This window comes from Triturus cristatus, chromosome 10 (assembly GCF_964204655.1).
Source record: "Triturus cristatus chromosome 10, aTriCri1.1, whole genome shotgun sequence".
Classification (NCBI taxonomy): Eukaryota; Metazoa; Chordata; class Amphibia; order Caudata; family Salamandridae; genus Triturus; species Triturus cristatus.
Genome location: NC_140593.1, coordinates 480,590,025 through 480,617,861, shown reverse-complemented (window position 1 = coordinate 480,617,861; position 27,837 = coordinate 480,590,025).

Genomic DNA, 27,837 nt, shown 5'->3' with positions numbered 1-27,837 from the left:
CGCCAGTTGAGGTGGTACGAGACCAACAAACGCAATGGCAGGCAATCCCGGGCACATGCACAACCCCTGTCACGTGGAACTGTACCATGCACGAATGCTGCATCTGTTGGCAGATCTGCCAATGGCAGTTTTGCGAATCAGTTACCGTCCGAGTTTCCGGCTTGCGTACGTCACATGCATCCAGCCCTAATTCCACTGTCGATCATGCACGTTCCAGTGGCCCATGGAGGGCTGTCTATCCAACACAACGGTAGCCGAACTGGATTATGACTTGTGTGTGCATCCCCTGTTGGCCCACGAACAGGAGTGCAACCGGGATACCCGGGCATGGGATGCCTTGATATGTGGTGTCTGTGCGACAGCAGTGGATGGGAGATTGCACAAGTCATCGTGTGCAGTGATCACATCGAGGCGCTCCCCTATTGGGCTATGTTGCGGATTGGTGAAACTGCATGGCTGGAGCACATCTTTCCAGACCAGTTAATGTATTGGCTCTCCCTCGTGTTCCTTGAATTTGAGAACGACGTACTTCTGGAACTGATTGCCTATGAAGCAGCGCTCGCATTCATGGACGAGTAACTCCCTTCCCGCAGCCACAACTGACTGACACCCAGAACAGAGGTCACAAAACAGTGTTGCATCGTGGAGGAATGGTCCCATGAGCCAGAACAACAGTGGACATGTCTGCATTCGCTCGGACTCAGAATGCATGTGCGTGCACCTACGCGTGTTGTCACACACCTGTGCAAGGTGAGGCAGTCCCATGGGCGGAGCTGCAGAGCGTCGTTTGGCAAAATTCCTAAATCTGACATACTGCTGGCGGGAGACTACACACATGGCAATGTAGCACGACATGTGACCTTGTTGGTCCCTGTCACCTGCTCACAATCAGCATAGCACACAGTTGCACAGTCGGGTGGTACAGCTCCATGCAGATCCCAAGGGCTGTGAGTGGTGTCCCCTGGCAAGGGAATATGAGCAGACGCCTTACATCACATGACTTGACCAGCAAGGCAAGGTGGGCTGATAGTGACCCTTGCCAAACATAAGGATATGTGTTCATTTTTGCCTCCCCATTTGTTGCATCTCGACACATTCCCATTCTGCCTGTAAGTTTCTTAAGCATCTGTCGGCCTGTCGTGGCCCATTACTTGCCCGTAATGACACACACATGCCAATAAAGTCTACGCAACTGCAACAGAGTACAACTGTGATGAGTGTTGATTTGTATGCCAAATCGTGTGCCTCAGTGTGCATTGTCCATGCACAGGGAGGGACAGACTGTCCCTGGTACAGAGCTGGTGAATCCCTATTGGCAGCTCCACCTCTGTGAGCCAGACATTGTGTTTTGTATAGTTGCTGGTAGACCTGTGCTCTTATGTGTCTTCAGCAATGTGAATATGGTGTACAACTTCTTGCCATGTGGATCTATACGATCCATTAAAACAGACTGTGTCCACACTGATGTGTGTGAGTAGGTCATGCAAAGAGATGTTCTGCGATGGGGGCACTACTTCAGGCAGGCTACCAATTCTGACATTCACACACACAGCCCCATATAATACATGGATGTGGGGCTACGTTGGGGGGGTTGCGAGATTGTTGTTCATGTGCAATGAGGCCACAGCTAGTCCACCCCTTCACATTCATCTAAAGGTCCATGTGGGTCAGGGTCAAACATGCGCATTGATGACATTTACCAGGGTGTGCCTTTTTTGTGCAATCAATGTCCCTACATTTTTCCATTCATGTACACGTGAGTGAACATAGACATGACCCATCTGTGTGATTTGAAATGTTTTATTCACATTCTGGGGAGTGAAGCAGCTGGAAGGGTACATGGCCAGTTTTAGCACACATTACATGGTTGCCCAGTGGTGGGCCAACCAGAGTCCATGGGGGAATGCAAAGTTAATTTGGAGAGGAGGAGTTCAGTCCTCAGCCGGATTGCTGCGTCAGTGGTACAGGAGCAGATATGGCAGTCCATGTCGAGGTTCAGGTGAATGTCGCAGAGTGTTCAGGGGACAGTGAGAGGTGTTGTTCCAGGGCATGATGCATAGGGCTGAACCAGGCAGGGACAGGCCATGTGGCGGCTATGGATGCTACTGCCTCCTTCCTCACACAGTCATTACCCTCCACATATTAGTCCACTGAGACGTCTTCTGTGTCTGGTGAGTCAGGTGTGTGTGGTGGTATTATGGCTGCATCACCATGTGCCGCTGAAACATCAGCGGCGGAGGTGGTAGGGCTGCATCACCGTGTACCACTGACACATCAGGGGGCAGAGGTGATAGGGCTGCATCACCGTGTGCCACTGACACATCAGGGGGCGGAGATGTGTGTGTCAAAGTTCCAACAGCACTTGTCTGTGACAGGCTCTGTGGCAGCAATGGCAAGATGAGGATCTGTGAGGCATGGAAGATCCCAGCTACATCTCGCTAGTGTTCAGCCGTGGCAGCCCTACTTCCAGGCTGCATCGGCTCCATGGTCTCCATTGTCCTCTGCATCTGTGCCAACTCTATGCTGCCAGCGCTGGAGCCTGTCTGACTAGACAGTTCTTGTATCCGAGTAATGGCCCCAGCGATGTCAGCCAAGGATTGTTGGTGAGCATGGTGCGGACAGTGGGTGTCCGTTAGGGACTGTAAGTGGTCCCTGATGGGACTCAGACACCCACATATGGCATCGAGTTGGGCTGCCATGAGGTCGAACCCCACCCGCAGCTGATCAGCCATCTTCTCCTGACACCTTAACACACGGCGTTGGAATTCCATGTGTTGGTCGTGGGGGTCTTTTGAGCCAGCCATGGTGTTGTGTGCTTCCTGCTGTGTGGTCTGTGCAGGGTGTGGTGTCACCGCAATGCAGCTGGCCTGCTTAGCTCCTGGGGGTGGTGTGCAGATGCTGTCCATGAGCCATTGGAGGGTGTCTGGGCAAATGTGAATGGTGTCCTCTTCATCATCACTGTAGAGATGTGTGGTCTGCTCTGCAGGAGGTGTTGATTGTCCCTCTGCAATGTAAAGGGGAGATGCAAGTTAACAGTGTGTATGTTCATGCATTGGAGATGTTTACATTCAGACTGCATGACAGTGTACATTTTGGCTGTTTTGGTTTAGCTGGCTACTTGATGGGAGACAGTGGACATTTCGCCTACATGACAGATGTGAGGTTGTACTCGTACAGTCATCTTACAGTGTCATGCATTGCCAGATGTGATTGGCCAGTTACTACGCACGGGCGGCACCAGTTGTGTTCTCTGTCCTGTGGTGTAAGGATTGCACTTTGTATGACATTGTCATCAATGTTGGTGTACTGTGCTTGGTGTGTGTGTGCTGCATTGTTGGCGAGTCTCCCATGCAGCTTTGACTTTGCGGCCCCTTATCCCTTTGAGTCGGTGTGCCATTGACTTGTGTACTTTTCGGGTGCTAAGATGTTTGTGTCTTGGGTCATTTGTGCTCTTTTACGATTTTTTGTACTCTTGTGCATTGCTTGTCTGTAGCTGTGTTTTTGACATCATGGGTTGTAGGTGCACGTGGATGCGTCAGAGTGTGGCCTGCTCCTTTACGGATGTGGTCCACACTCAGCCACCTCAAAGTCATCTTGTGCACCATGTCATGTATTGTGACTGCAGCCATGCTATCTGTCATGCAGTGTCACTTGCATTGTCCATGTGGCTCACAGAGCCGCAGCTTTTCTGGATTCAGCGCATGAGTAGGCTGTGTCATTGGTGATATGGAGGGGGGCCCATTTGTGCACATTGTGGACGGGGGCCTACTTGGTGTTTGTATGTGTGCTGCAGTATGCCGAGGGTATTAGGGACATGTTCCACACTCATTGTGGCTGTGCAGTGTGCTGCTCATAAAGCTTTGGGCCATTGGAATACATCATTATTGTGCATGTGTGCCATTGTGCCCATCTCACCCTGTTGTTGTTGGGTCAGGTCATATTGTGCTGTGTCCAGACCCCCAACTTTTTTTTGCTTGTATAGTGCTTTTTCCTGCATGACGCGTGGGAATTACAGGCCTGTGGCTGGTATCGCGATTGGCCTCATCGCAGCTTTTTTCGCATTGGTGTATTACATTTTTGCGGCATCGCGCTGACTTTATCGCGGACATTTGACGTGTTATCGTGAGCCTATCGCATAGTACCACTGAATACCACGTTAACACAGTGTTATTTTCCTGCGATAGACTGCGATGTGAAGAGTTGCGTTAAGCTACTTTTGCGGTAGTTATCACACATTCTTGAGAATATCTCCCTATGTTTTTTTGCGCTATTTTCTCTAAAAACTCTAATATTCAATATCTCCAGTTCTACAAATTGTGCATGGTGACTGTATTTATATCATTAGATGTGTTGTGGATTATTTCTACTTTATGGTTTATGTTGTCGAGAATACCAATTATTTGAAAGTCTTTAAAGGATTACATTTGTAATTTATTTACATGTTAAATGAAATATAATAATCAATAACTAATAAATAAAAGATATAATAAATATTACAAATTTCATTTTCATACATGGCCTTTATTACGTAATTATATGAAAACCTATGTGGTTGGCAAGGGGTTCTTTATTACGCTGTTGATTTGTTCCCTGCCCTGGGAATCCTGATATTTTACCAGGGAATCCTTATTTCTTCACAAGATTCAAACGAAACCTAGTGAGGAGAAATCTATTCTGTTCTCATGGGGTTCATTTAAGATAGGTCTCCAGGACAGGGCTTACTATCGCTCTCTATCGAGGTGAGCCCAGGTCTCTCAACTAAAATTCAGCCCAATACTTGTTAAAACATTTTTTTAAATACAAATCTTTTACTATGCCTGGGCGGACCTTGCAGAGTTTTGTTAGAGTGTTAAAAAACTCAGCGAGAGTCTGCAGAACTCTGCTAGTGTGCAGAAGTGCTCATCCGTCCGTTCCCACTGCTTCTTTACATCCCAGTAGCACGATGCACGGCAAAATCAGTTTGAAAGGCACCACGCGGTCTGCATGGGTGTGGCTATTTTGTATTACCTGCTTTCCTATTCTGTGCATGTGCTGGGCGTGATTTTTCGATCCTACTTAAATATTTACAATCCTTCTCCTATCCCACTCATCCACCCCTCATTTACTTTTATTTTATTAGTGTGTCTCTGTGTATTTTATGTTTTTGGCTTTTTTTTCATTTTCCTTGACTTTTTTGCATCTGTTGTGGTTTTTCCCTTTACTTTCCTAGTTTTACCTCTCTTATATTTATTCCTTCCTTTTCCTATTTCTTCTTTTTTTCCCACCCAGTGCCATGGCAGAGCAGGGCGAGACAGGAAGTGGCAGCACAGTGCAGCTGCTAGCCACATTTTTGTCAGAGGCAGAGGTGGGCGCATTTGTTTTTTATGTACAGCACCACCTTCCCTCCATGCTGGCAGTAGGCCTGGGAGTGGGAACGGCCTGTGGGAGCAATGGCTGCTGAGGAGAAGGGTGCTCCAGTGTATGCATCTTAACACTGGGATACAGCGCACCAAAAGAAGTTGACGCACTGCTTGGCCGATATCCTCGACAGTGAGCAGGGCCTGCTTGACCTGCTGGGCTTCGATGTTGAGGGGCTTGGTGAGTAATTATTTATTTGTTGTGTTCTATAGTGCTAATATTTTTTTTTCAAATAGCATGCTGCTCGTACTCAGAGGTCAGTTAAGTTTCTGTTACAATAATGATGTTATCCAGTTCAAGCTAGCCAGGTGCTTGGCACTACCTAATTGTACTCATGGGTGCTCGCTTGGGCTTATCATTTAAGAAACTTTGCAAACTCATCTGTCCTGTCACTAAGATTGCAGTAGTAGTAAGATCATTGTTTTTCGTCCCTTCCTTTTTACAGCTCGCACAGTACCAAGCAATCTCACAGTGATGTGTAGTGTGCAATTGAGCACTGAAAAAAAGGGGGACAGAGCTGGCCCATCAAAGGGGTTTGAGAATGAGATGAGAAGCAAAGATAGTTTGTTGCAATGATTTGTGTTTCCAAATGTGGTTTAGGAAATTTGGAAAAAGGCTTAGGATATTAAGAATAGGTCAACTTGATACTAGTACTATAGGCTATCTGATTTAGAAAAGTAAAATGTTACTGCGTTTGCCTATGCCTGCCAAAATAGTTTTGGGGAGATTAACTGTACCATTGGTCTTTTTTTTATCTTCTTTATTTCTTACTTCAGCACCTGAGTGCAAGAAGAGGGCTTTGGGAGATGGTCAGGGAGCCGGGGTGCTACCACCAGTGTCGCGGCTGACGGATCTGCTAGCCTCAGTAAAGTCCTCCTGTTAATAATATTATTTTCTTAACTTTTACCTTTGCCCATTTAGAGTAATTTCTTTTAATGTTGTACTGTGCCTGTCCCCCTTTTTTCAACTCCTCTTCATTCTATCTACTGTTTGTTCATTTCTTGTTATCCCTGAATTATCCTATCTTTTTCTTTTTTTTATGTTTCTGTAGCTGACTTACTCCTGTCTGTACCAGTTTGTAGCTTTCTGCTACGTTGTTAGTAATATTTCCCTCTCCCCTTGGATTGCTACTGTAAGACTAAGAGAACACATTTTAGGACAGATACTCTACTGTGAAGATTGCATGCCCAAGTAAACTATTCTATGCATGTTTGTTGAGAAGGCTTTCTTTTTCTTGCTCATGCCCAACAGTAAAATGAGAAAGTGGCCATGGTGGACCCCCCCCCCCCCAATGCTGTGTTGTATGTATTAACATCATTCATTTATACAGTAGTATACAAGCATAAACAACTAAACCACAATGCTAGCGGTAGCCCTCTAGAGCAGCACTGGATTTAAAATCACTCAATATAAATGTTGGTGATATAGTCCATTCACCCTAAGTGTGCAAATTTGGTTGACACCCGCCAGCACAATGTCGTTCCAGTGACTGGAAAATACATGTACAAAAACAAAACCAAATGCACCACTTAAACAATGTAAATTAAATCAAGTCCGAGTTCTTAAGTTGTTTTTCGTTTTCTCAAAGGATTCTTCTTTATTTTACAGTAAGTTTTGCAATTAAAAAACAATTTTTCCAAAACAGCCAGAACAGCCGACGCGTTTCATCCACCATTGGACTTCTTCAGGGCAAGGATAAATAATGAAGGATAAATGATGTCTTCACGTCCTATTTATCATGTTTCGGTTCCCTCACAGTTTCAGGTATCCAGAGTATCGCAGTTAGAAATGCATGTTTTTTGTGTCTAGTAGACAGCTAAAAATCAGAGTGGCGAGGTATTAAATTGAAGAACCCAAATCAGGTTTTGGCAAGAGTAAAGGTGGTCAGTATCAAAACTTCATTCAAAATGTAGGGCAGCTATAATGTAGTAGAGATACCCGAGTCCGTATCCCCGAGAAAGGGTCAAAATCCACCCGTCCTATCGAGCATCCGCAATTTAATACCTCGCCACTCTGATTTTTAGCTGTCTACTAGACACAAAAAACATGCATTTTTAACTGCGATACTCTGGATACCTGAAACTGTGAGGGAACCGAAACATGATAAATAGGACGTGAAGACATCATTTATCCTTCATTATTTATCCTTGCCCTGAAGAAGTCCAGTGGTGGACGAAACGCGTCGGCTGTTCTGGCTGTTTTGGAAAAATTGTTTTTTAATTGCAAAACTTACTGTAAAATAAAGAAGAATCCTTTGAGAAAACGAAAAACAACTTAAGAACTCGGACTTGATTTAATTTACATTGTTTAAGTGGTGCATTTGTTTTTGTTTTTGTACAAGTAGTATACAAGCAGTTTGCCAACCACGTCCATATGTACTTCATTGACCATTTATTCCACCCTTTCATTGCACTTCAATGACTCAGAGTCATCATAGCTCTGCCCCTCCATTACGAAAAGTTGTTGGTTGGCTTGAGATCCTGGCTTTTCTAACATTTTCAACCAACAAAATGCCCAAAGGTATATTTTTGATAGACGATATTGCTAACCAAACAGTAGTGATGTATTTCGCTGTATTTTGTTAAAAAATAAATAACCAAGAATTGATTTTTCAAATTTTTTGATAGGCTGGGACAGAACTTGAAAAGAATAAAGGAGGGAACTACTAGGAGGTAACTGAGTGGCCGCTGGGAGGGAAGGGAAACACATCTTGTTTTTGGTTTGCAAAACTTTGTAAATGACTCATTAACTGAAGCACATTGCACAGCCAACACAATAGTGCTGAATTGAACCGTTAGCAATGTGCAATTAGGTCATGGTTGGCGCAATTCCGTGGGCAGGGAGGTGATGAATGATGATGTGTGGGGTAAATATCTGCCTCACTTAACAAATACAGTGAGTCAAGGGAGTACCCCTCACTTTGAGCGAAAGCTTTGATAAAATCAAGCAAACGAAGTAGGTGAGTATGCCCTTCCCAGAAGAACCGCCTTTTTTCATTACCCAAGCCATTATCCATTCATCCTTTCATTGTTCTATTCATCCGTTGATGCCCACAATTTAAGCTTTACATTCTCTCATCTAGTATTTCACCATTCAAATCCATCTAGCCATGTATCCATCCATTCATTCACTTACCCTCTCAACCATCCTTTCACTTATTGATCCATTGACCCACCCACAAATCCTTTCACCCACCCTCACAAGAATCATTTCACCCATCCACCCTTTCACCCTTTCACCCGCCCAGGCATTCTTTCACCCATATACCCTTCCAGCCACACATCTTTTCACTCATATACCATTTCACACATCCTTTTTTTTTTCTTTTAACCTCCCTTCCTTCTTTCCCTTTTTCATCAAACCATCATTTTAGAATTCATTATGTGCATATATCTGCTGAGTTGCAAATAGAAGAAGCAATAAGAACACAAACCCCACTGTAGATGCTAAAGCTGGGTGTTCACGACACCCTTGCAGGGAGTATAATAGTAATTGTCAATAAGCAAACAATGTGACTTATCACAACACATCCCTGCCACTGCTGGGACTCTGCCTCCAACTACCACCACATCCGCTGCACTGGCACTGCTGCTGACCCTGACACTGGAAAAACATTACACATTTTTTTGGCCATGTGATTCATATAATTCATACCTTCCATAACAAATATAAACCTGTTCAAATTTTTCCCATTCAACATTTGTCAATTGCAGTGACTAAATAAGCCAGAGATTAGGCACATGTTGATGATCAGTGAAACCCCACTGTTCTATAGCAAATCCTTTACCTACCTGGCCTAATCCCTCTAATTTACCCTGCAGTAGAGTGGGTTAAGTTTCATTTTTTACAGCCAAGCGAATGTATTTGTTGGAACTAATTTGTTGCGGAGGGTGAGGCCAAGGAGTAAAGTGGGACTAGGTGCCTGATTTTGAGTTTTGCGGATGGGATACTCCGTGATGAACGTGCCAACTACAATCTATATATACTGTTTCTTTCCCTGTACTGCAGTGCATTCTTTTTCCCTCCGTCTACTTATGGCAGACAGGATATCTGCATTTTATACGTGAAATGTGTGATGTTGTATCATTATTATTCATCTGCCTCTTTGGAGGCAGGGTAGAATTGAAAGGCATTTGGAGAAGACCAGGGCCATTGGAATTAAAGTAAGATAATTGTCCATTACAGCGGCCCCAGCTGCAGAGAGTACCTGACTCTCTAGTTACAATGCCTCCATTAATTTAGCACAGCAATTTGTGCTCCATAGTGCATAATGCCTTACTCATTAATGAGAGGTAATTTATTTATTTTTTCAACACAATGTGTCTGTTTAGATTTTACTAGGAAATCCTCTAAAAGAAAACAAATTACAGTTTTTTTTAATATGATGTGCTGTTATTCTGCCTTAATTCCTTTCATGGAGTCAGTGCTATTATGTGAGGCTTGTGTGGGCAAACAATGGCCCTGTGACTTGTAATCACACCGAATTTCAAAGGCCCTAGGGGACCAGCACAGCACTGCTACTGTGCCATTCGTTTTTTTGTGTTTTGCTTTTCCTTTGCACTGCTGCCTTTACACGCAGCCTGTTTTTTAATCTGGTTATCAAAGTGTATGTATACCGGTTAGCTAGAGTTCGTTATACCCATGTCCTACTACCCTCTGTAACTAATTTTGACCATTGGGGGGTAGGATATGCTGCCATTGCCTGTATTGCCTACAACAACCTAGGTTAACAAGGAAAGTCAGATATGCAGTAGAGGTTACTTACTTACTAAACTGGTTCACATCACTCTATAGTTCTCTTCCCTGAACTGATGAAGCGATGGCTGCTATCTCTCTAAATCCGGTATGGTAAGCAGGGGTGTTATGGAGCTTTTGCCTTTTGTGCAGGAGAAGACTAAGGCCTGCGGGCTGTAAAACAGAAATGATATTGTTGAAGTAAGGAACAGGATAAAAGATAAGTTTCATGAGGAGTGTACCAAGAATAAGAGGCAGAGAAAGAGCCTAGGCTGCTGCAATCATTCAATTTCTGACTCAGGAGCAATTAATTAAGTGAGAAGTGAGAGCAATTTTGCAACCAATCATGGCCAAGTAGCTGTATAAGTGTCATCATGACATTTCGCTGAGTGCGTGCATCATGTGATGATGTGACATCACATGTCTGCTCCAGTTACAACAACAGGTTTTCCCCCAACCACAACCACATAATAGAAGCGCTTCAGATTTTAGCCAGCGCACGTACTCAGCAGCATTTCCCAAATCACTGCGCCTCTCTCCAGGCCACATAGCTGAATAGGCCTCTTAGAGTCATCACCATGTTTGTTTTCCAAATGTTGATAACTTCCTTCTTCTGAGTGCTGTGCCCTGAGCCCTTCCATCATCCTAATTTTGAGTAACTAATCAGTCCACCTTCGTCCTGACCCAAATGAGAGGGATGGATCTGTAGTGCACTGCTGTTGGTGAACAAGAAGAGAAACATTATTTGAATAATTCTTTTGTGTATATTTGAGTTTGTTAACTAAACTGATTGGTTTGCTCTCTGAAGATTGAGAAGTAGAAATAATGAGAGGTCCCGGCAAGTAAATCTCGCAAAGTGTGAAAGAGCCAATCACCTTCAGGAAAAAAGATCACCCTCCACGCTTCAAACATTGCAAATCATCAAAATCAAGTGTACAAATGAGTTAAGCAGCCTCCCTCATGGTCTGTCACCACATGAATCATCAATCATCTCTTACAATCATGCAATAATATATCACTTATTGATGCAATAGTTGCCTGTTCCAATCCAAGTATGGTGGTACACAGTTTTATCTCCTCTTTGATGCTAGGAACACACATTGTGCAGTCTTGTAAATAAAATGATCTAGGGCAGTCCTGCTAGGGGTTGAAAAGAAGGATAGGCATGGGAAGGTGGCAAGCATTGTCTCCAATGTCTTTGAATGGAATGTGGAGGATTCTTCACTGCACACTGGTTCAACTCCTATCTGAAGTCCTGAGAACGATATGCTCATATGTTTAACTACATAGTGCACAGTTTCTGGGACCCCTCTAGACATGTACAGGGAGCGGTAAGTACTTTGGGCCCGCTGCTTGCAAATGTTTATAATGCCACTATAGTGACTGGTCCCCCTCACTCATGGAAAAGTTTGATTAGTATCCCGATTTAAAAAAAGGGCGCCGTTCGTAGCTGTTGCTGAGGGTTCCTGCCGCTGGGGGAAAGCTGATAACCCACTCACCTGCTGTGGATATATGGACCCTGATTCCTCCAAGGAACTTTGGTGTGTGCGTTTTCCTCCCTGGCGGGACTGCGAGGACCAGAGTGCTGAGCGCGGCGATCACCGCTGCACCTGGGCCCTCTTCCCGCCAGCTCCTCCTGCAAATCAAATCTTCCCACCTCACCACCTTTAAAAATCTCGCGCCCCCCGCTTCGCGTCCGCCTCTCGTAGCTGTTGCTGAGGGTTCCTGCCGCTGGGGGAAAGCTGATAACCCACTCACCTGCTGTGGATATTTGGACCCTGATTCCTCCAAGGAACTTTGGTGTGTGCGTTTTCCTCACTGGCGGGACTGCTAGGACCAGAGTGCTGAGCGCGGCGATCTACCTGGGCCCTCTTCCCGCCAGCTCCTCCTGCAAATCAAATCTTCCCGCCTCACCACCTTTAAAAACCTCGCGGCCCCCGCTTCGCGGGCGCCGCTCGTAGCTGTTGCTGAGGGTTCCTGCCGCTGGGGGAAAGCTGATAACCCACTCACCTGCTGTGGATATATGGACCCTGATTCCTCCAAGGAACTTTGGTGTGTGCGTTTTCCTCACTGGCGGGACTGCGAGGACCAGAGTGCTGAGCGCGGCGATCACCGCTGCACCTGGGCCCTCTTCCCGCCAGCTCCTCCTGCAAATCAAATCTTCCCGCCTCACCACCTTTAAAAACCTCGCGGCCCCCGCTTCGCGGGCGCCGCTCGTAGCTGTTGCTGAGGGTTCCTGCCGCTGTGGGAAAGCTGATAACCCACTCACCTGCTGTGGATATTTGGACCCTGATTCCTCCAAGGAACTTTGGTGTGTGCGTTTTCCTCGCTGGCGGGACTGCGAGGACCAGAGTGCTGAGCACGGCGATCACCGCTGCACCTGGGCCCTCTTCCCGCCAACTCCTCCTCCTTTTCCATCCTCTATTTTGACGACCCTTACCTACGCGCCAGCGGGACGCGTGCGGGACGACGGCCGGGGCGAAGACCGGGCAAAGAGCGGGCCGTTTGAGGCCGTTAGAGGACGGGAGTGGTCGGGCCAGGGCCATCCCCCCTGGAACTTTCCCGGACCCAGAGGGATATTACCGGTCCTACCCTGCAGAGATGTCGACAAGAGAAACAAGGAGTAAAAGTGCCACGGCTCTTGCGACTACATCAAAGGGAACATTGGACAACTACTTCGTGAAAGCCGGGTCACTGTTAATTGAGGACATCACGCTCCTTGAGAGGCGAATATCCCAAGAGCTGGACTGGGTGCGGAGATCGTCTATGGGCCCCTTGGCACAGGCAAAGTCTCCTGTGGTAAGCTCAGAACTCATTGCGTTGGACACAAGGGTGGATGGCATCAATGATCTCTCTGGGTCATTGAATATATTAAATTGTATTTCCCAGGCAAGTAGTAAGGACCCTAGTGATTCCGTAGATTTTAGCATGTTGACTCTTCCCCCAGCCCAACCCCATCCTATATCTACTATAAATCCCACGCCAGACCCTGATATTATTAACTCTTCAGGCCCCAAACCAAACAAGCGAAAGGGAATTAGAGAAGGAGCTATCCCGAAAAAAAGCGGAGGGCTTAAGGGTACGCGAAAGCCAAACACCTTAGTTCCACCCACGAACACGTTACCAAAAAGTTCCCGTTCAAACACTAGGGAAAAACCGCAAACAGGTAGAGCTGAGGCTATGTGTTCTAACTCAGCAAGGAAGACAAGAAACCAATCTGAATTAAATCTACTTGAACATATTGAGGAGGATGTTACCCTTGCGGATATAGGTGCCCTTATAAGAAACCTTCTAAGTCCACTGGAAGAAAGGCTAATGAAAATGGAAGCCAGGCTAGTGGTTATAGAAAAATCAACAGTCCAACTAGCCGATAGTTTGAAAATAGCCAATAAAGGTGGAATAAAGGTTCCCGATAGGGCAGCAAAAAGGGGATCCCCATAACCAATAAATCGGGTTAAAAGTGTCTCACATATAGTGCAGCAGGCAACATCCATCTCGTCTACAAGTACTAACATTGACTTGATGGTAGATGCTCCAAATAAACATGCAAATCAGTTTAATCACACATCTTCCCCCTCAATTAGGGTAGTTCAAACTGGGGAAAGCAATTCTGCTCCTACCAATTTATCTAATAATGCGAAACCAACGATGGAGGGTGTGAGTGAGAGGTCAAACCCTGGACCAATGCACCTCCCCCCAGAGGCAGCCCCATATACTGTTATGCTGGTGGGGGTACCAGAATTGAACGCTACCTCTAAAGAATCCACTATCTCCCTCAAGAATAAGGTGATAAATTGGCTATGTACATATAGGCCGCTCCAGGAAGGTATAGTGAGCCCTGTTCACATGGTACGAAGGGTCCCGTGGTTGGGTAATCTAACCAAATCCATAAACGGTGACTGCGTCATAGTCAATTTTAAAGACCAAAGGGCCGTCCTGCATATATGTGGATGGCCCATTGAGGAAGAGGGGACCACTATTCAATCTTTACCCCTCTCCTTCTTTTACCCTCCTCTAGCATATGATAGAGAGTAGAGAGGACGAGATCTGGGGGGCCCAGATACAAAGACCGGTCAGGTGGGGAGAGTCTAAAAAAAGGGGAGCCATTTACTATCCCAGAAGCCAATACCTAGGGAACCCTGAAATTAACATACATCACACACACCTAGAGAGATTGGGTGGGGGGCTGCCAAGAGGATGGAGAGTACCACCCGATTGTCGAAGGCAGGAGCTTGCCCATTATACCTCCAGTATGGCAGACGAGGGATGGGAAATTGGCCATGGTAGAGGTGGTAACTGGGGCGCAGACGAGCAAAATCATCATCCCCGGAGACCCCCCCACCATTTCCATCTTCCAACCCAGAATAGATACAGCCAATTAGACATGGTAGACTGACTGCCCATATACACAAGTGGGAAGTCTAACTCTGTAGCAGGGGAGACTGCGGATGAAACTAGCCAAGAAACAAAGCCGCCCAATCCCCTTGAACACCATGTGGCTTTGAGCAATCCGACTGGCAAGGTATGTCATAATGTGGGGGAAGAAATAAGCATCCCCTTAACAAACACAGAGACCATGACCAGTGATAATGGGGATGCTTGTACTCACACCACTATTCGGAGTGCTAGGCCCCTCTCACTAAAAATATTGTCATGGAATGTGGCGGGTCTGGGAAACAAGTCCGACTCCCAGGAATGGATTGAATATACTGACTCTAAGGATTTATGTATGTTTCAGGAAACTTGGGAAAGAGAGGAACATGCAAGGCAGGGCTTCGCAGTATTCTCCATTCCTGCGAAATGGGGTGGAAGGGGGCGTCCATCGGGCAGACTTGAAACCTGGGTCGGAGTCCATTTGGGATGTAAGGCCACGCGTTTCCCAGTGGAATCAGAAGATATACTTGTGGTACTACTGGAATGGTCCCACTCCTGTAGACTGGCGGTGGTAAATGTCTACTCGAGGCCGGTTACCATCTCACAGGAGTCTCCTACCATCGACAAATTAGCGGATCTTTTGGCTGAGCTCCCTCAAGGGTTCCCTTTTGTAGTGGGTGGGGACTTGAATTCACATTATGAACCTTTACCAGGTCTTTTAGACGGGGCCTGTCTAGAGGAAGAGGTAAGATGGCGAGTACCATCGATAGTATCCATCCCGCCAAAAGCTTGGAGCCCACTGGCAGTGCAGATTACTGCCCTAACTCTGAGATATGGGCTCAGGGCTTGCAACGTGCGAGTTAAATCTGATATCCCGAGCAAACCCACATTTAACCGAAAAGGCAGGGAATCAAGACTAGACTACATTCTAGTGCAGCTTTCTTCCTGGTCGCATGTCGCTGACTTTAGGGTCATTGACAGAGAAGATAGCGATCATAACGCCCTGGAACTGGACTTTCTCCTCCCTGGCTGGGCCGGCGGGGAAGTAGAATTGCCCAAGTCAAACTCCGACTTAGTCCTTGAGAGTAACAGGAAAAGAATCAAGTGGGAAAAATTAGCAGCAAGTACAGCCAAGCTCCCTCGGTTTTATAATAACCTTATTCCCACTTTGGAGAATATGGCGTTTTTAAGTGATAAACCAAGTTCAGAGGCCAATAATAAACAAATTTGGCTGTATCACGAAGAACTTGTAACGACTTTATCTGTAGATTTATTTAATAATGGTCCAAGGAGGGGGGGTCGAAGGAACCAGTGCACTTGGTATAATGCGACGTGCCGCAGTGCAAGGAGGGATCTCTTGTTGAGTATTAAGAACCGCAAAGACAGGTCGGAGATCCAAACTAGGAGACGCGAATATAAGAGGCTGATTGCTAACGCCAAGATTGAATGGGACCAGAATAAATGGGAAGAACTCGCTAGATCCCTAGCCTCCATGGACTCAAGGAAGTTCTGGCGAATTGTCAGTTCAGATTCTGGGGAACTTGTCCCGGCAATAGAGCCAAATATTTCCTCTAAGACCTGGCAGGAGCACTTCCAATCTCTGTATACAGAGGCACCAGGCCGTGGGGGCTGCAGCGCCATCCCGTCAGTCCATAATTGTATGGAAGGGGATCCATTCACAATAAGGGAGGTTCAGGTTGCCATAACAGGTTTGTCAACCGGAAAGGCACCCGGCCTGGATGGTCTCCCTGGTGATCTTTTTAAACAGGAGCCAGATATATGGGCCCCTTATTTCCTGGTGCTATTTAATGCGATTCTAAAGGGTATGCAGGTGCCCTGTACTTGGCTGGGCGCAGAGGTGGTCCCGATCTTTAAGAAAGGTTTGCCCCTGCTCCCATCCAACTACAGGCCCATCAGCCTGATAGATGTGTCGCAAAAACTCTTTGGAAGGCTCATCCTAGACCGGTTAGAGAATTGGATAGAGGAAACCGCCATTATGAGCCCTTATCAGGCTGGGTTCAGAAGGGGGGTATCCACTATGGACCAAATTTTTCACCTTAATCTTATTTATTGGAGGACGGCACTTGTGGAGGGGGGCTGCCTGTACACGGTATTCGTGGATTTACGGGCCGCCTTCGACCTGGTGCCTAGATTCAAACTCTGGAGCGTCCTGGGCGATTTGGGAGTCCCGCCAGACATCCTGGCTATTCTGATTAAACTACATCATGACAATTTTGCGCAGGTCAGGTGCGGCAGGATGGGGGGCTTAACTGAAAGATTCCCCGTTGACAGGGGGGTGAGGCAGGGATGTGTGCTCGCACCCACCCTGTTTGCCTCTTTGTCAACGGGGTCATCGACCATCTGTCCAGGTTAGAAGACATTGACGCTCCCAAATTGAATGGCAGCAGGGTGCCTGCCATAATGTTTGCAGATGACACCCTGCTGCTCTCCAAATCCCCCATGGGAATCCAACGGATACTCGATGGGTTCTTAGAGTTTTGTACTGAGAGGGGCCTCGAAATTAATGCCTCCAAGACAAAATTTATGATCCTGAACCCTACCCCCTCCACACGCATCAACCCTTTGTTAGGCACGGTGCGACTGGAGAGGGTTACCACATTCGAATATCTGGGGGTAACCCTGAATGAGAAAATGACATGGGGGACACATACGATTAAGGCAAATTTGAAACTATCGCAGAAGGCGGGGGGTGTCCTGAGAATGGCGGGTAAATCTATCTACCGCCCACTGGGCCCTATGATACAGATTTACAAATCCCAAGCACGGGGCTCAGTTGTATACGGGGCGGAACTTTGGGGCCATGTTTCTGTAAAAACTTTATCAATCACAGAAAACAAATTTCTTAGGCAGTTAGTGGCCCTTCCCTCGAGTACCCCACTGCTTCCCCTCAGATTGGATCTAGGTCTAAGGCCAATTGCTGAGGAGTTAGGTTTAAAGCCCTTAGCTTTTTGGCGACGAATATGGAGCAGCCAGGATCTTGGTGATTATAGAAGTGAGCTCCGAGAGTTCTTGGCTTTACCAAACACCAGTAACATTCCCTGGCTAAAATACATAAGGAGCACATGCGAAAGTTTAGGTCTCCCGGAACTATGGACTGACCCTGCTATCTCAAGTAGGAGGACCTCCCGAAAGGCACTCTCACAACTTTACTATCAGTTGAAGTTGACTACTGATATAGGTAATACACGGGTGGGATCATTGACTCACACATTGATACAACTCAAAGATTCCTACCAAATGGAAAGTGTATTAGATGACATGGGTCCCGTGCTGGCAAGAAAATTATATCTACACTGGAGATATGGCTCTTTACCCTTGAGGGCCTTCACTAGCTCTTGGTCCAACCCCCCAGTAGTAGAGCAGTGTCCAGCCTGCACACATCCTCATGAGAGTGACCTACATGTGCTCTTCTTCTGTAAAGCCTACCAAAGAGCGAGGAGGTATTGGCTCCTACCTATTCTCAAAAATATGGGCTTCAGGAAATATCTGCCCGCGTTTAGAATCCTTAAAACTGACTTGTCACCCCCGATTGTCTTTGCTGTAGCAAAGTATTTAATGGCTATGTGGCACACACAATCTCGTATTTTAAAAGAGGGGGGTATTGTATAAAGTTACAAGATATTGGTTTATCTTTATTATGGATTTTAATGTTTGAACTATGTAATTTTTAAGCTTGTGTGTAACTGAAAACCTTTTTTAAAAACATTGTAAATCTTAAATTTTAAATAATGTTATGCATTTATATCTTTGATGGTCTAAATGACCGAGAATAAAGATTATTGAATTGAATTGAAAAAAGGGCAACAAATTCCTACCTCAACACTACCAGCCGATAACATTGTTTAATGCTACTGCAAAGGTAATGGGATGTACCTTGCTTAACAGATTAAAGGATTGGGAAGTAGCAAACAACATAATGGTGAACATTCAATTTGGTTTTAGAAAGGGCACAGTTCATCAATGCCTGAACCTATGCTTTACCATAGGAAAATGCACAGTGACAAAAAGGTGATGTTAAATCTCTCCTTCATGGATCTATCCACAGCTTTTGACTGTGTTTTGCATTCAAGGCTGTGGAAGGTCAAGGAGGATTTGGGGATTGAGTCAGGAATCACCAACTATATAAGGCTACTGTATATGGGCGCAAGCGCATATGTGCGCTTTGGAAGGGAGGGTGAATGCTCTGAGAGTTTTAACATCAAAAGAGAGGTAAGGCAGGGTTGAGTTTTAGCCCCCTTCCTATTCTCGCTTTACATGAATCAGGTAGAGTCAGCCTTAAGCTCCTCCAGAAGGGATACAGCCAGGTTGGGTTCACACCCCCTCCCAGTGCTACTTTATGCAGATGACTCTGTATTAATTGCTAGAACTGGTAGGGATTACAGGCCCTAATAGATGATTATGTCACTTTCATGGTGGACCTGGATTGAAAGTAAATGGCTCCAAAACTTACAACATGAATTACGGGGTCAAACCCAGAATAAAAACGGTCTTCCATACAGAGGGGCATATTCTAAGTGAATCACCCACCTTTTGCTCCCTAGGAATACTCATTGACAATAAGAATTTGTCGTCACCGATGGCAACTAATAGATGCACGCAAATGGAGAACTCCTTCAATGGGATGTCAGTATTTAAAAAGAAATTGGGTTTTAAGGCAATAAGGGAACTTCTTACTACATATACAAGCAAAACAGTGGCAGTGACCTCATACGGGTTTGGCGAATGGCCAACACACAGACCATCCAAAGGGTTGAGCATTTATTTCTTAAATGTACCCTTTTCCTCCCCTCCAGTTCTTCGAATTACATAGCTCACGCCGTGCTGGGAACCCTGTACGTCTCCGATAGATTAAAGATGGCTCTTATAGTGCTCTGGCATATAATTTGGTGGGCAAAGAAACTGGACTGAACAAATCAATTCTCCGAAATGCAATGAAATTAGACCATGCAATGGAAATCCCCTTGTTGAGATATGTTAAATTTACATGCGAGGAGATCGGCTTGCTGAATCTTTTTATTAATCCCGAGTCCTGCAAACTTTTAGATAAAGATCAGTTAAAACAATGCGTCCTGTATAATGCTATGGGAAGGAGATGGGAGGGTGAGGGAGTAAAATCGTCTGTAGTTGCTTATAACAGATTGGCCCCCCTTAAGGAGGGCCTGAAATCCTATCTGATGTTGGTATATAACTGACCCAATTTGGGGCAAATATGTTGTCTCTGATGGTAGGGTTTCCAAATAATTGTCACTCTCTGTCAGAGTTAGCTTTGTGTCCGTGTGACAGCATGACGCCCATAACCAATTTGCACATCGTATTTTTTTGTACATTTTATGAAATCCCCACGAAGAGATATATTTTCTTGGCACTTAACAAACTTAAGTTTAGACAGTACACACCAGCACTTCTATATTTGCAACAGTTACATATCCTGCATGTGTGCAGAAGAAATGTCTTCTCACCTTTGGCATGCACTAAAAATAAGGAAAAGTCTGTAGGGGGTTCTTCTCATAATTAAAGTACCCCACAGGATAACTGTTTTGTACTTTAAATGAGTAACTCAAATGGATGAAATTGGGTTCAATTTTAACGACATTTTCCCATTTGTCTATAATCTATCTGTATATATGAGTCATTCTTTTTATATTTTAAGCTTTTAATTGTTTTGTATCATACTTTTATGATACTGAAAAGTATTGAATAAAATTATTATTGATTGATTGCACAGCTTCCAATAATGTTAAAAAAGGCATCAATAAACATTGGAACATCATCACTTTGGGCAACCTGAACTGGCCAATACCTAGATTTGCCCATAAATGAGGGAAGAACATCCATGACTACCTAGTCCATACCGGACCATCAAGAATAGCAAAAGCCAACAACACAGTGGCATTTGAGGCTTACAACATGTTGTGGGTCGGATGTATGACGTTACAACGCATGCTGTTACAACGCATGCTGTTACAACGAAAGTTTTACAACGCGAGTGCATTGACAACGCAGGACATTACAACGCAAGTCTTTACATCGACTTGCACTAGATGGCGTGCTAACATTAAAAAAGTGTAATTTACTATTCCAACTCCAGTCCACGTAACAGTAGGGAAGGTGTTGGGATAGTAAACTACACTTTTTTTAATGTTAGCACGCCATCTAGTGTAAAGACTTGCGTTGTAATGTCCTGCGTTGTCAATGCACTCGCGTTGTAACATTTTCGTTGTAATGGTAGTGCGTTGTAAAAGTTGCGTTGTAAAGGTTGTTCCCCCGTGGGTCATTACCCATGCGGCACATGCTCTGTGTGCCACTTGACAAAGCCAAGCAAAACCTTGGATCTAAATACCCACCTTAAGTAGACCTTGAGAAGCACACTAATTGCAACACAACACATGTTATTTATATGATCACATGTCCTTGCCATTTGAAGTACATAGGAATTACATGTAGGAAGCTTAAAACACTAGTTGGGAAATATTTCAGCAACATCAAATGCAGAAAAGCCACTACACACATAAGTAACCACTTCCTCACAGCTAAGCACATAGCAGATGAACTAGAATGGGTTGTCCTAGTGACACTAGATGGCACTGACAAAAAGGCAGAAAAAATGATCTTCCAATAAAAACAATAGTGAACCTACAGTCTTAAGACTTTCCACACAGACTTGAATGGCAATATTTCATGGTTGCCACTGAATCGATAAGTCAGTTAGTCATAACAACCGTAAGCTATCAATGCAAATGTAATATACAATGCTCCACCTTGCGGCCTTTTCTTGGACCAAGTGGACACCATATGAATATTGTATCACCAGCTATCATGTAAAACTACTTATCAAAGACTGTAGAGGGCCACCTATGCCAACTCCTAACTTGGCCAGCATTGCTAGTTCACGTTGCCGGACACAATAGATTAGCTATACCCCCCATCCTATAGTTTCATCACCTCCTATATGGGAATATCCCAAAATAGATACCATACACAGAGAGTCTATCACGTGCTGAAGTATGTATATGGATGACATTATCTGTCTCAAGCCCCAATTCAAGTCATAACTTCACTCACAGTTGGTGTTATGACTGACATTTGTAGGCTAATCTTCCTATACTATGAGTGAATGTCTTCTAACCAAATTTGTTGCCATTTTTAACCCCTTCCCTGCTCATGACGGAACCACTCCGTCATGAGCCACGGGCGCGCTGTGCTCATGACGGAGTGGTTCCGTCATGCTGCGGCCGTTGGCAGCCGCTCCGCCCACGCGGCACTGATTCCCCGCCTATGCGGGCGATCAATGCAAGTGGGCGGAGTCGTGACGGAACCACTCCGTCATGAGCACAGCTCGCCCGTGACTCATGACGGAGTGGTTCCGTCACGAGCATGGCGGCGCCGCGCTGACCCCGAACCCCCCCAGCGCCGCGGCGGAATTCGTGCCGCGGCGAAGGGGTTAATAGAATTTATTGTAAACAACACCAGAAAATTCCTCTACAGACCTTTTTAAATTTTAAATGCCAACATGCCAGTGTATCATATTCAACACATTTAGACCTTTATATGAGGTATGAGTCACTTTTATTTATGATGACCTTTTTAAGCACCTACGCCTGAACCCAAAAACACGTCATAGCCTCACTCTCAGTAAGTGTTAGTACCAACACTTACAGACTAAGCATCCTAGTCGAGGAGAGAGCTTCTTCTAAACAAACGTGATTTGTACATAACATATCTTACATGATAGTAGAAAATTCCTCTATAGGTCCTCCAGGACACCTCAATGTCAGCACATCATGTTCAACAGTATTGTTGCCTCTCACTTCATATTCTAAAAGTACACGCAATACTTACACATGCACACCTGAACGAGTTAATGGGAACATCTGGAGGGCACAACAATTGATCACCGTAAGCACTTTAAACTGCACTGTATAGTCAAAACTAAGAAAACCCAGAACAGAGCATTAGACAAAAAAGAGTCCTCATATGTGTAATAGGTCCAGCTAAGAGGACCCCAGTGAGGCACACATTTGCATTATCACATAATGACATCACTCTATGCTTGTTATTATGCTCACCAGCAGCATAAATACGACGGATAAACACAAGGGAAACGTGGCAACCTAACGGCTGCTGCCTACATTGGAACCACCAGAGATACCATTAAAAAGTATAACACCATATAGACCTTCATACCTCCTCACGCGTCTCCTCTATGTGACTCAGAAAGTGACCTTAATTTTAGTAATTTCATCACTGTAACTACTGTTTGCAAGGGCCTCCACATGGCTTTCTCAGCCAATGAGCTGAACCATTTCAAGATAAAGAATGGCTAATTACTTCAAGAATAGATGCCCCTGAAGTGCAGTTCATACATATCCTGCACAAACCCGGTGAAGTTTGCATAGTCACACATCGGGATAAGATGGAGGTAGTCCTCGTTGAGATATGACCTCTTGTAAATATTCATCATGTACTGACCTCCTTTTTGTTTCCCTTCAAGTCAAGTTACAGGCAAGAACCATGCCTGTAACAAGAAAATCTGTTATACACAAATAACAAAAACCCATACATTTTTGTTTTTGAGCACAGCGTCGATTGATAATAACCAACAGGGATCTGATCCTCAAGGTCCTGATGAAGGCCACTGACCCAAAGGGGCATATAGGGCCAAAATATGTTGACCATTGATGCCAAGGGTTGGTAATACACCCGAACATCATCTCCACATTTTTAACCTTACCCCATACCACTTTTCACATTAAAAAACATATTTTACAGGCATGGGAGGTAATTTTACTTTCTCTGCACAGATCACATCAGTATCCACTTCCAGCTACTCTCCCTCCTAATGGAGACATCACTCACCTGGATAAGCGAGTACCCAGGTGTGGAACCTGATGATGAGGCTACCTACTCTGTCACTCCAGAGGAAATAACATATACAGCTGGGGGTATTAGTGGGGGTATTAGTGGTCGAGGGTTTCCGAGACAATACTACTGAGACTCTGGTATTGAGACCATGTGGTTTACTCTCCTCTTGATTTGGTGTCAACTCCAATCTGGCCATATGTGTGCCTAAAATGATCGGGCTGCATAAGTCAGTCTGACACAGCAAACAAAAAATATAATGTTCCCCTAGCTATAGCCCTTTTTTTTGGGCAAAGCAGTTCAATGATAAATAATAATTAAAATGTTCTAATATGGCCTACTCTCAGTCAAGTAGAGTGTGTCCTAAAACTCATATGGTTTGCCCAGAAGTTGGTCAGCTAACACACTTGAGTCTTACTAATCACCCTCATCTTGCTCTAGTGGTATTTCAGGAACGGTGTAATTTTGTGGTATGAAGAGTTAGTTCATTTTGACATTGGTCAATCTCTCCACGTTTTGATGTGAGAGATTGGTCCTTCTCACTTTGACAACTGTGTTGGCTGCACTGAGCACATGCTCAGCAGACACCCTGGCTATCGGACAAGCCAGATACTTTATTGCCAGCCTGCTGAGCTCTGGCCATTAGCACATCTTCCCATACCAATACACCAATGTGTTTTGATCCATGTGGACCTCTGTTGGGTCATCAGGATAGTTCTGGAACATCCTCTGAATGGTCATTGGTGCTGCTTCTTCCTCGACCTCTGTTGCCTTTGCCTCTGCATTGGACTTTAGACCTGTCACTTAAAGCCAAGCAAATGCAGAGGTTGGGGCTGATTCTTCTGTTCCTGGTGTTGTTGCTCCTGGTGTTGTTGTTGCTGGTGTTGGCTGCTGTGAGATAACAGGACTACCCTCTCTGAAGGTTGGAGACAGCACCCCAGAACTTCTGCCCAGGAGAGGGACTCTAATTTCCAGCCATTCTTCTTCAGGGTCTCTGGCTTGTCCAACAATCCACTTCTTTTATTGTGATACATCCCCTTCTGAATATAGGAATGAAAGTGGGCAGTAAGTTTGTGTACAGTGGATCAAGTATTGTGGTACAGATGTACTCTTTGGACAACACAATGTCTCTTTGCAGCATTGGATTATCAGCCAAGAGAAGGATTAAGCCCTCATCCAACTCATGTGTATCTTTGATTTCGTTCAAACCTGCGATTACAGATACAACAATTGGATAGCTTGGCCCATCGTACTCTTCACCTTATTGACTTTGCGTGTGAAAACCTCAAAGGAAGTAGCATCTCTGTCAGGCATTTGACTAGGCCCCATTTGTTCAACTCAATGATCATGCCTTTCCCTGTTGCAATGCCTCTTTGCTTGACATACTCATTGATCTATTTGTACGGCTCAAACAGACATTGCAACATATCATAGGTCTAGTTCCATTGTGTTGGCACCTACAGCATGAGGGCTTTAACTGGTACTCTATTAGCACACTGAATGAGCCTCAACTGCTTTCGGGCTTTAAAATAATAGTTGAAATGGTTTCAGATTCTTCAGCAGGTGGTCAGTAAGTTGCTGACTAGGTCTTCTTTTTTTAGAAAATCCTGCACAACGATGTCGATGCAATGCACCAAACACAGGATCCTGAAATATTTAATGTGAGGCTCACCTGGGTTTTCCACAGAAATGGATGAAACAGATGCTAGATCTCTACCTCCCTCACCCATCTCTTCTGCCCAACAGAGTCAAAGCCAAAGAGGGAAGGTTGGGAAAAAGGGGAAACAGTACAAGTAAGGCGAGGAGTAGAATCCACTGGTCTGCCCAATTTGCTGTTACCAGGATTCCTAATGGAGAAAACACACACATAAGTCTTGCTCTCTTTCTGACCTAGGGTTTTGTTATATACCTAAGTGGTATTCTAGTGTTCTACCTGTTGCAGGTTCTGCAGTTGTATAAAGCCACTATCAAAGAACTAGAGCGAGAAGCTCACAGAATGTATCTAGAAAATAAACACTCACTTATTATTTCAAAGGACTGCAGAATTTAACCTGTAAACAATGATAAATGTGAAACATACTAACCTTAACACCAACCACCATAGAGAATCAACTGACCTACAAAAAATCATATATTTTGCCTGAACACCAGGAAAAAAAAAAAAACGTATTTACCTAGTCAGGAGAAACAAATAAAGGGGACAAACGTAGGGCACAAAAAAGGTGCAGGGTCAAGGCGTAATTTAGAGTGAAATAACAGTGGTTAAAAGGCAATCTCTCTTTATTTGCATTAAGAGATATGAAGACATCCTAAAAATGAAACAAGGTCAAGGCGGGAAGGACTTTCACAATGAATGAATGAGCAATAGGTCAGATAAGTATCATGAGCCATGAGATACTTGAATCATCTGTATCCTACCTTGATTCTAAAGTAGGATTCTTTTGAAATACCTCTTATGTATGTTAATTCAATATGCAGGTACCAGGAGTTTGCAGTGTGGGAAATGCTGCATTCAGGAGAAAAGCAAAATGGGCTGACCGACGAGGAAATTCCAGGAAGATGCTGTTCCCCAGAAGAAGAATGTCAACCCGGAAGTAACAGAGCACCGCAGGACGCCGGGAGAGAAACACCCAGGATGTGTCTTCACAGCGGAACTGAAACGGAGAATGCAGGTAAGCGGGTAAAACAAGGGACATCTGGCGTGGTCCATGATGGAATGTGAAACACGGTTCCCTTGCGGGCTCCTCCCTTTTGAGTGCCCCAAGCGCGCCTTCACCAGCTGACAGGAGTCGGCAGTCGGGGCTCACATCAGAGGTCACGGGCGGGGTTAGGAGTGCTGCTGTGGGCAGCGCTGACTGCGGAGCCCGACATTTAATATCTGTCCTGGCCATAACTATATTACTGCCATTGTCTGTGGCAACAAATCCTCTTCTAAGACTTCTGGGTCGCAGCCATTCAAGCACCTTAATGTTAAAGTATTCCAGGATGTTTGCAGCTATATGGGGTTTTTCCATGGAAAAATGGCCACTGTGCATTCCTGAATGTTTCTTCAGCGCCGAGACCTGTAAATTGCTGTTTCCTAAGTGCCATAAAATGGATCCAGTGTGCTGTGAAACATATGTGATTAGTGGCTTGACAATTAAGCCACATGTCGTCAAGTGGATAGTGTGAACAGCACTCTGCTTCAAAGCTTGTCCAGCGTCTCTGTAATCGGATATGGATGTGTTTATACATATACGATTATAGAGACGCTACGTGAGGTCCACTTTCTATTTTAAGGTCTACAACACAATGCGCTATTCCTAACTGACTTAGGCAGCGTCGTATACTGCAGATTGAAAAAGCAGAATACATACAGGCAACACTGTTCAGGTTGCCAGAATCCAATTTTTTTTTTACGAGAAATCTTTAAGTGTAACTTATGCACTACACCTTTGGGATCGAGCCCAATTAAAAAACCGACAATATAGCATTTACTTTATGCAACATATCTGGTGACTTTTTCTGGAACCTTGACGATTGATATCAGGAGATAATAAGACTTTATGTCTCCATTTATATCATTAGATATATTTTAAAAAATCTGTTTGTCCTGAAGAAGGTGAAGTGTCACCGAAACGCCGCATTAACAGTTTTCCCAGAACCCTTGATAAATTGGTTCATGAATTTTAATTAGGTTTATGTATTGATATATTGATGCTTCAATGTAAAAAACCTCTTTTCCTTCATATGATTGACACATGTTAGTAATGATATGACAGAAAATGTTTTTAATTAAAAAGATAATTTTAATAATAAAATGTTTTTATAAATTCATACTACATAGTTAGTTACATTTTCTAGTTCGCAAATTAGTTTTATTTCTTTTTAATGTTATACAATAATTCATCAATTTATATATTTTGTTTCCCTATTTCCAAACTGGTTAGGTTGCATTTATTGTCTAATTGTTTAGGAGAAGCTCATACAAAGTGCCCATAACACATGATCTATTTAGCTTGTATTACTTTAGATCCTGCTGGAAACCTTCCATTTCGGACAGATGGTCGTCACAAATTGAAAAAGAAACACTCCTTCCACAAAATCAAAGGGGAGGAGCTGCAGCATTAACATTTTAGCCAGCTTCCCGTTGTGCAAACTTGCCATTGGGTGGTTGTGTTTGTACAGCCCCGCCTATATAGGTATAGGTTTATAGTAACCATGATTTTGTTTTCTTTTCTGGTGCAACTGATGCAGTTGACTTCTGGAGAGAAGAACCAGCTGGTAGAATTAATGTGCCTCTTGGGCAGTTACTGTAAGCTGTTGCTGTGGTGTCTCCATCTGACTCTTGTGCCATTTCGAGGTTGCTGATTCGGGTGATACTGGTGCACTGCTGGGGACAGGGCTGCTTTGTGTAAAGATGTCACTGTCTTCTTCCTCATCACTTACCTCCCACTGTGATTGGAGCAGATT